The sequence below is a fragment of the Oculina patagonica genome, chromosome 10, assembly GCF_052425735.1.
Source record: "Oculina patagonica isolate OP01 chromosome 10, crgOcupat, whole genome shotgun sequence".
NCBI lineage: Eukaryota > Metazoa > Cnidaria > Anthozoa > Scleractinia > Oculinidae > Oculina > Oculina patagonica.
Window position 1 is genome coordinate 15,114,275 of NC_135767.1, and position 8,020 is coordinate 15,122,294.

Sequence of the window (8,020 nt, forward strand, 5' to 3'; positions counted from 1 at the left end):
CATTTTCACTTGCTCACGTAGCACTTTCTTACTCGATTCTTTTGGACTTGGAGTGAAAATTAAGGTGAACCCACGTGATTGCGGATTTCCAAAAAGACCCAAACTGTACATTTCAAGTCTCAAACTGGCCGGTTTTGCTAAACCTGGAGTGAAAATAAATTTTAATCTACGTGGTGGTATTTCAACACAATGGCCCAAAAACGTCATTTTCACTTGCTCACGTAGCACTTTCTTACTCGATTCTTTTGGACTTGGAGTGAAAATTAAGGTGAACCCTCGTGATTGCGGATTTCCAAAAAGACCCAAATGTACATTTCAAGTCTCAAACTGGCCGGTTTTACTAAACCTGGAGTGAAAATAAATTTTAATCTACGTGGTGGTATTTCAACACAATGGCCCAAAAACGTCATTTTCACTTGCTCACGTAGCACTTTCTTATTCGATTCTTTTGGACTTGGAGTGAAAATTAAGGTGAACCCACGTGATTGCGGATTTCCAAAAAGACCCAAACTGTATATTTCAAGTCTCAAACTGGCCTGTTTTGCTAAATCTGGAGTGAAAAAAAATTTTAATCTACGTGGTGGTATTTCAACACAATGGCCGAAAAACGTCATTTTCACTTGCTCATGTGGCACTTTCTTATTCGATTCTTTTGAACTTGGAGTGAAAATTAAGATGAATCCACGTGATGGCGGATTTCCAAAAAGACCCGAACTGTACATTTCAAGTCTCACACTGGCCAGTTTTGCTAAATCTAACGTGAAAATAAATTTTAATCTACGTGGTGGTATTTCAACACAATGGCCCAAAAACGTCATTTTCACTTGCTCACGTAGCACTTTCTTACTCGATTCTTTTGGACTTGGAGTGAAAATTAAGGTGAATCCACGTGATTGCGGATTTCCAATAAGACCCGAACTGTACATTTCAAGTCTCAAACTGGCCGGTTTTGGTAAATCTGGAGTGAAAATAAATTTTAATCTACGTGGTGGTATTTCAACACAATGGCCCAAAAACGTCATTTTCACTTGCTCACGTATAGCACTTTCTTACTCGATTCTTTTGAACTTGGAGTGAAAATTAAGATGAATCCACGTGATTGCGGATTTCCAAAAAGACCCGAACTGTACATTTCAAGTCTCACACTGGCCAGTTTTGCTAAATCTAAAGTGATCGCGGATTTCCAAAAAGATCCAAACTGTACATTTCAAGTCTCAAACGGGCCGGTTTTTCTAAATCTCGAGTGAAAATTAGATTTAATATACCTGGTGGTATTTCACTCACAAGGGACCACAATCATCATTTTCAGTTGCTCATAAAGCACTATGTTATTCGATTCTTTTGGAGGTTGAGTGAAAATTAAGATGAATCCACGTGATGGCGGATTTCCAATAAGACCCGAACTGTACATTTCAAGTCTCAAACTGGCCGGTTTTTCTAAATCTCGAGTGAAAATTAGATTTAATCTACCTGGTGGTATTTCACACACAAGGGACCAAAATCGTCATTTTCAGTTGCTCATGAAGCACTTTCTTATTCGATTCTTTTGGACTTGGAGCGAAAATTAAGAGGAATGCACGTGATGACGACCATCGACATAAAATTGAAATGCCTTTCACCATCGCCGCCATCTTGGCCCCACAACGTGCTATCTCCTCGACAATCAAATGGCTGTATTCCGCGAGGTTCGTCGTTTGTCGCCATAACTTTCATTCAAACAGACGCGTCCTCTACCAGTTTATCCTCGTCGCCAATTGTAGTGTTTCACGAGTGGTGAACATTCGGATTAAACCCCAGTTAGTAAGGTAAACACACGAAAACCAGATTCAACTCAAAACCATGTGCTCGCTCTATTTCGCACAATGCCTTTCGGTCATACAATACCACAAATACCACCAAGTAGATTAAAAAATTTTTTCACTCCAGATGCAGGACAACCGATCACCACGTAGACTAAAACTTAGTTTTACTTTAGATCAAGCCAAACCAGCCAGTTTGAAACTTGAAATGTACAGTTTGGGTCTTTCTGGAAATCCGCCATTAGGTGGATTCATCTTAATTGCAGTTCACTCCAAGTCCAAGAGAAACAAATAACAAAGTGCTAAATGAGCCACTGAAAATGTCGATTTTGGGCCCTTGTTTTGAAATATCACCACGTATACTAAAACTTAGTTTCACTCCATATCCAGCCAATCCGGCCAGTTTGAGACTTGAAATGTACAGTTTGGGTCTTTTTGGAAATCCGCCATCACGTGGATTCATCTTAATTTTCACTCCAGGTCAAAAAGATTCGAATAATAAAGTGCTAAATGAGCAACTGAAAATGACGATTTTGGGCTCTTGTGTTGAAATACCACCACGTAGATTAAAACTTATTTTCACTCCAGATCCAGCAAGACCGGCCAGTGTAAGGCTTGAAATGAACAGTTTAGTCATTTTTGGAAATCCGCCATCACGTGGATTCGTCTTAATTTTCACTACACCTCCAAAAGAAAGAAATAACAAAGTGCAAAATGAGCCACTGAAAATGTCGATTTTGGGCCCTTGTTTTGAAATATCACCACGTAGACTAAAACTTAGTTTCGCTTTAGATCCAGCCAAACCGGCCAGTTTGAGACTTGAAATGTACAGTTTGGGTCTTTTTGGAAATCCGCCATCACGTGGATTCGTCTTAATTTTCACTCCACCTCCAAAAGAAAGGAATAACAAAGTGCTAAATGAGCCACTGAAAATGTCGATTTTGGACCCTTGTTTTGAAATAACACCACGTAGACTAAAACTTATTTTCACTCCAGATTTAGCAAAATCGGCCATTGTGATACTGGAAACGTACAGTTTGGGTCTTTTTGGTAATCCGCCATCACGTGGATTCATCCTAAATTTCACTCCAGGTCAAAAAGATTCGAATAATAAATAGCTAAATGAGCAACTGAAAATGACGATTTTGGGCCCTTGTGTTGAATTACAACTGCATTTCAATTCCCAAATTGACCGTTTTTTTCTGGTTTTGGAGTGAAAATACGATTCATTCTACGTCTACTGCTTATTGTAAGTTTATGAGTTTGACAAAAAAAGACTTAAAAACGATTGAAATCAAATGAACTTAATAAGATAATCAAATTGAACCTGTTGTTGTTTATCTACACGTGGGTTCTGTTGTGCGAGTGAGGTGAGAAAATATCACTTGTCTACGGACTGAAAAATATCACTTGTTTCCAGACAAAGATAGAGGTGAAAGTAGTTCTGAGAAGAACTGTTGTTGGTGACTGACGTTTAGACAACCTGAGCGGAAGTCATATTCAGAGTCAAGTGAAAACTATGTTGAATAGGGAATAAGCTAACTAATCCAACTAGGCACACAAAGTCGTCCCAGCTCCGATTCTTTATCTTATAAATTTCAAGTTGAAACTCAGGGATTTTGAATTAGTTATTTTCTCGGAAATTCTTTCGATTCACATTGCGAGAATCTCGAAAAGCCCGAAGGAGAGAAAGAGAGAGAATATATATTTTTACACGTTTTGCAATTTGTTCCCAATTCCACTTAATTAATTACGATTAGTCACTCATTTATCTCAGGGTTAAATGATTTTGCGAGCACACTAGCCTGCGTTGCAGACGATCAAAACCCCGGTAGACTCTACCGGGGTTTTGTTCGTCTGCAACCCAGGCTACGAGCACACGAGCGCACAAGTCGAATCAAGCGCGAGGACACATTTTTCCACTTTTTCTGCCTGCACGCGCCCTCGTGACCAATGATTTTCTCGATCGCGTGCTCGTGTGCAAGCCCCACTCGACTAACCTGAGTAAAAACGAGGGACAAACCGAAATGTACAGTTTCTCTCAATGTTTTAAAATATTTCCAAGATGATTTTGGGATGCTAAAATGAACCGTTTAGAGCCGGTTATCTCAGGTTGAAAATCGCAAAGCCGTATTAGCAAGAATTACGGTGCATCCAAAGACAAAAACGCGAGAAATATTTTTACTCAGTTTCAAGTCGTCATGTATTTGGGCGTGCTTAATGTTTGGCTTTATTTGATTTTTTTTCTTATTTTGACTTTATTACAATATGAATTCAGTTAAAATATAAAGACGCGTGGCCTCCATTGTGAGCGCGAGGTGAGAAAATATCACAAGTTAGGTCCTATTGTTAACATATATAGTGAAACGACGCTTTAATTTGCCTGCATTGTAATTTTCATTCTCTGACGTGTATAAAAAGCTGACTGGTTTTATCTTGGTCATTTCGCTTCATTAGCTGACATCAAAAAGACAAGTAAAGTATACTTCGACTACATGATGGCCGATCTATGTATCGTCTGCGAAGCTTTTCTGCAATCTTTTCATAAATATCTTCTGTGCGACCGATGCAGGAAGCCATCAGAAACATCCGTGGACGAGGAATCTCCCGTTAGTGAGGGCGTCGAGAAGACTCCTTTACACCCCGAGTGTGCTGACCGATTCCAGACGAAGTTTCAAACTGAAGAGAGCAGAATTACCCGAGTGAAACGGAAGCTTCTTTTTTAAGGTTTCGCAAAGATTCTACCAGCCGCAAAGGCTTCTTCAAGAACCTGGCAAACTCGCGAGGACGGCGAGCCACTATCCGTTCAGCAGTTCAAGACTTTTACGTAGAGCTAAGAAACAAGCGTTTTATCAACCAACGGCTCCTTTAGGAGCCACTCAGTTTGAAAAAGTCAATGATCACTGATACATGACCCACCAAATACGAACGCGCTCGGTCTTCGAACGTGAGCGAGAGGTCTGGAGCCAATGTCAAAACTGTGAGTGAGACTAGGGAGGGAAACTAAAAGAGTCTATTTATGATCAGACATAAGTAATCTTGTCATTAAAGATGTGAATATTGTTCATCGTGGTGTAAGATAGGTAATGAACGTTTATTCGTTTGTCTCACGATAGAATCGCTTTGAGATGTTGATCGCGACGTTTCGACTGCAATACTGCTAGTCTTCATCAGGCGATGAGGTCGATTGTTTACGCGTCGCTATTTATGCACGTTGGTTCGCTGTGATTGGTGCATTTCGATCCTTGGTGCATGTCTCGCATGTTTGCAGAAGCTAGCTTTCACAAACGACATATACCTCTTTCATAAATGGCGAGCATAATAATTATTCTTTTGTGCACATGCAAATAAGCCTTCTTAGCCTCGTTTTTGACTAAAAATTCTTTTATTTTTAAACATGTTGACGAGGCTAGGAAGGCTAATTTACATGCACATAAAAGAATAACAATGAGACCCGCTATTTATGAAAGATGTCTATTAACAGACACATTTCCAACTATAAGGCTCTCTTGTTTGCATCGCAAGTTAAGATCTATTGCTAATCGTAAATTTATGAGTTTAATAATAAAAGAAAAAAAAACGAATCAAAACCTATTGACATCAACTTAAACTGTATAAGATAAGAAAATAGAACCTTTTGTTGTTTGTCTGCGCGTGGGCTGTATTGTGCGCGTGAGGTGAGAAAATATCACTTGTTTATAGTCTGAAAAATATCACTTGTTTGCAGACTAAGCTTAGAGTAATTGTTGCCCCCTGAGTAAAAACCGGGGACAACTTGAAATCTGATCAACATCTTTCCAAAATGATTCTGGAATGCTAAAACAAACTGTTTAGAGCCAGTTTTCTCAGCTTGAAAATCGCAAAAATAATGAGCTAGAACTAACAGTGCATCAAAAAAAAGAGCTAGAAAAAATTTTCATCAGTTTGAAGTCGTCATGTATTTGGGCGTGCTAAATGTTTGGCGTTATTTTTTTTTTTCTATTTTCACTTCAGTTCAATTAGAAATTAGTTGAATTATAAAGACGCGTGGCTTCTATTGTGCGTGCGAGGTGAGAAAATATCACAAGTTAGGTCCGATTGTTGTAATAGTTAATGAGTTCGCCAATCAAAACAATGTATTAATTTTGCATGCATCGTAATTTCCATTCTCTGACGCGTATAAAAGGCTGACTGACTTTAACTTGGTCATTTCACTTCACTAGCTCACACCAAAAACGCAACTAAAGTTTATTTCCACTGCACGATGGCCGATCTATGTATCGTCTGCGAAGCATTTCTGCAATCTTTTCAGGAATGCCTTCTGTGCGACCAATGCAGAAAGCCAGCAGAAACATCCATGGACGAGGAATCACCCGTTAGTGAGGGCGTCGAAGAGACTCCGTTACACCCCGAGTATGCTGACCGATTCCAGGCGAAGTATCAAACTGCAGAGGGCAGAATTACCAGCGTGAGACGGAAGCTTCTTTTTTGAGGTTTTTGCGAAAAATCAACCAGCCGCGAAGGCTCATTCAAGAACCTGAAACATCTTGCAAGGACGTCAGGCCTCTATGCGCTCAGCAGACTTCTACGTGGATCCAAAAATCAAGCGTTTTAACAACCAACGGCTCCTTTAGGAGCCACTCAGTTTTCAAAAGTCAATGATCAACAGAACTGCCCACTAAAAACGATACAAGGTAGTCAGAAAATAACAAATCGAACAAAAGTGCATGTACACACACTGAACTTGAATGAAATGAATGAAAAACATTATAAGATTGTCGAAAACACATTGCTACTAATTTGAGGACACATGATTAAAAAAACAAAGAGTGATACTTAGGCTGCGTTCACATTTAACCCGAAACATGTTTAAAATAAACAAGTTTCAACGCAAGAAGACAGTATTGTCCGAATTTTCGTCATCGGTTGGTAACAGAAGATTTTTATTTTGTGAAGTTTGTTTTTGCATTGCAATGTTGCGCGCCGTGTAGCCGCCTTTGTAAATATTCTGCTTTCTATCCATCACCGATAATTCATATGGTATCGCTTTATTAGCCCATATTTAAAATAAACATTTGGTCACATAGAAAGCCCAAATTTGAAGCTTTTGGACACTCGCCTCCTCACCGAATGTCCGCCATTTTTAACTTGTTTACTCTGATCATGATTGAAACATCATGATTGAAACTACCTCGTGAGGTAGTTTCAATCATGATCAGACTAATCATGTTTCAATCATGATTCGCGCAATGCGCTTCCTGATGTGAACACTTTTCACAACGAGACATGTTTCATTCGTGATCAGAGTAATCATGTTTCGGCATAATGTGAACGCAGCTTTAGACAACATATTCTGGTTTTCACGGTATCCAGTCGATTCGTAGCCAAAGACGATTCGTACTCAGTTGATTCGTACCCAATCTCGGTCGATTGGTACCGTGGTCAACATTCATGAGAAAAAAGTATTTTTCGAATGGAGTCATGCCAAGGTAAGCGAAGTCGAGTTTAGGTTGTCCTTGATCGATATTTACTGATTGCCCGCCATGGCTGATTATAGAAAATCATCTCGTGTAATCGCCACACAAAAACATTACACAAAAATTGAAATTCTGCTGATGATCGGCTTTTAGCGAGCGCAACACAAGCTCGTCAATTGTTTCGTACGACAAGTTATTAAAAGGTCAAACAAATAGGACACAAGAATAAAACATTACTAGCAGAGGCGCGCACTCAAATTCATATACACCTGAGCGTGCACAAAATCAAATACTAAACGCTGATAGCGCTCTACATTTCTATCGGCGAAGTTATAAAACAATTGGTTTTTGTTTTAAGCTGTGCACTATCGAGTTATGGTGCACTTGGGCAGTTTTAAGAGCACTTAAGAAGCTAGAGTTGCTCTCGGCTTATTCTTTCTTTTTTACTCGTTAAATTTCCCACGTGCGCCATAACCATAGTCACCTCTACTAACTATGCCATAACTCAGTAGTACACAGCTAAAAGCATGAACCAACTTTAAATACGATGCACAAGGTAATATAAAGATATGAAAAGCTAGTATTTTTTCCCCATTTGTTATAAAAGTTCTTTTGTGTTATTCTTGTGTCTTTCTTAACAACAACAGCTAATTAGTGAGTCACGCAAGGTAGGTGTGATTTTTTTTCACAAACAGAACACTGATAAAGTAGAGCTAAAATATATCGACGCCTGGATTCCATTGTGCGCGAAAGGTGAGAAAATAT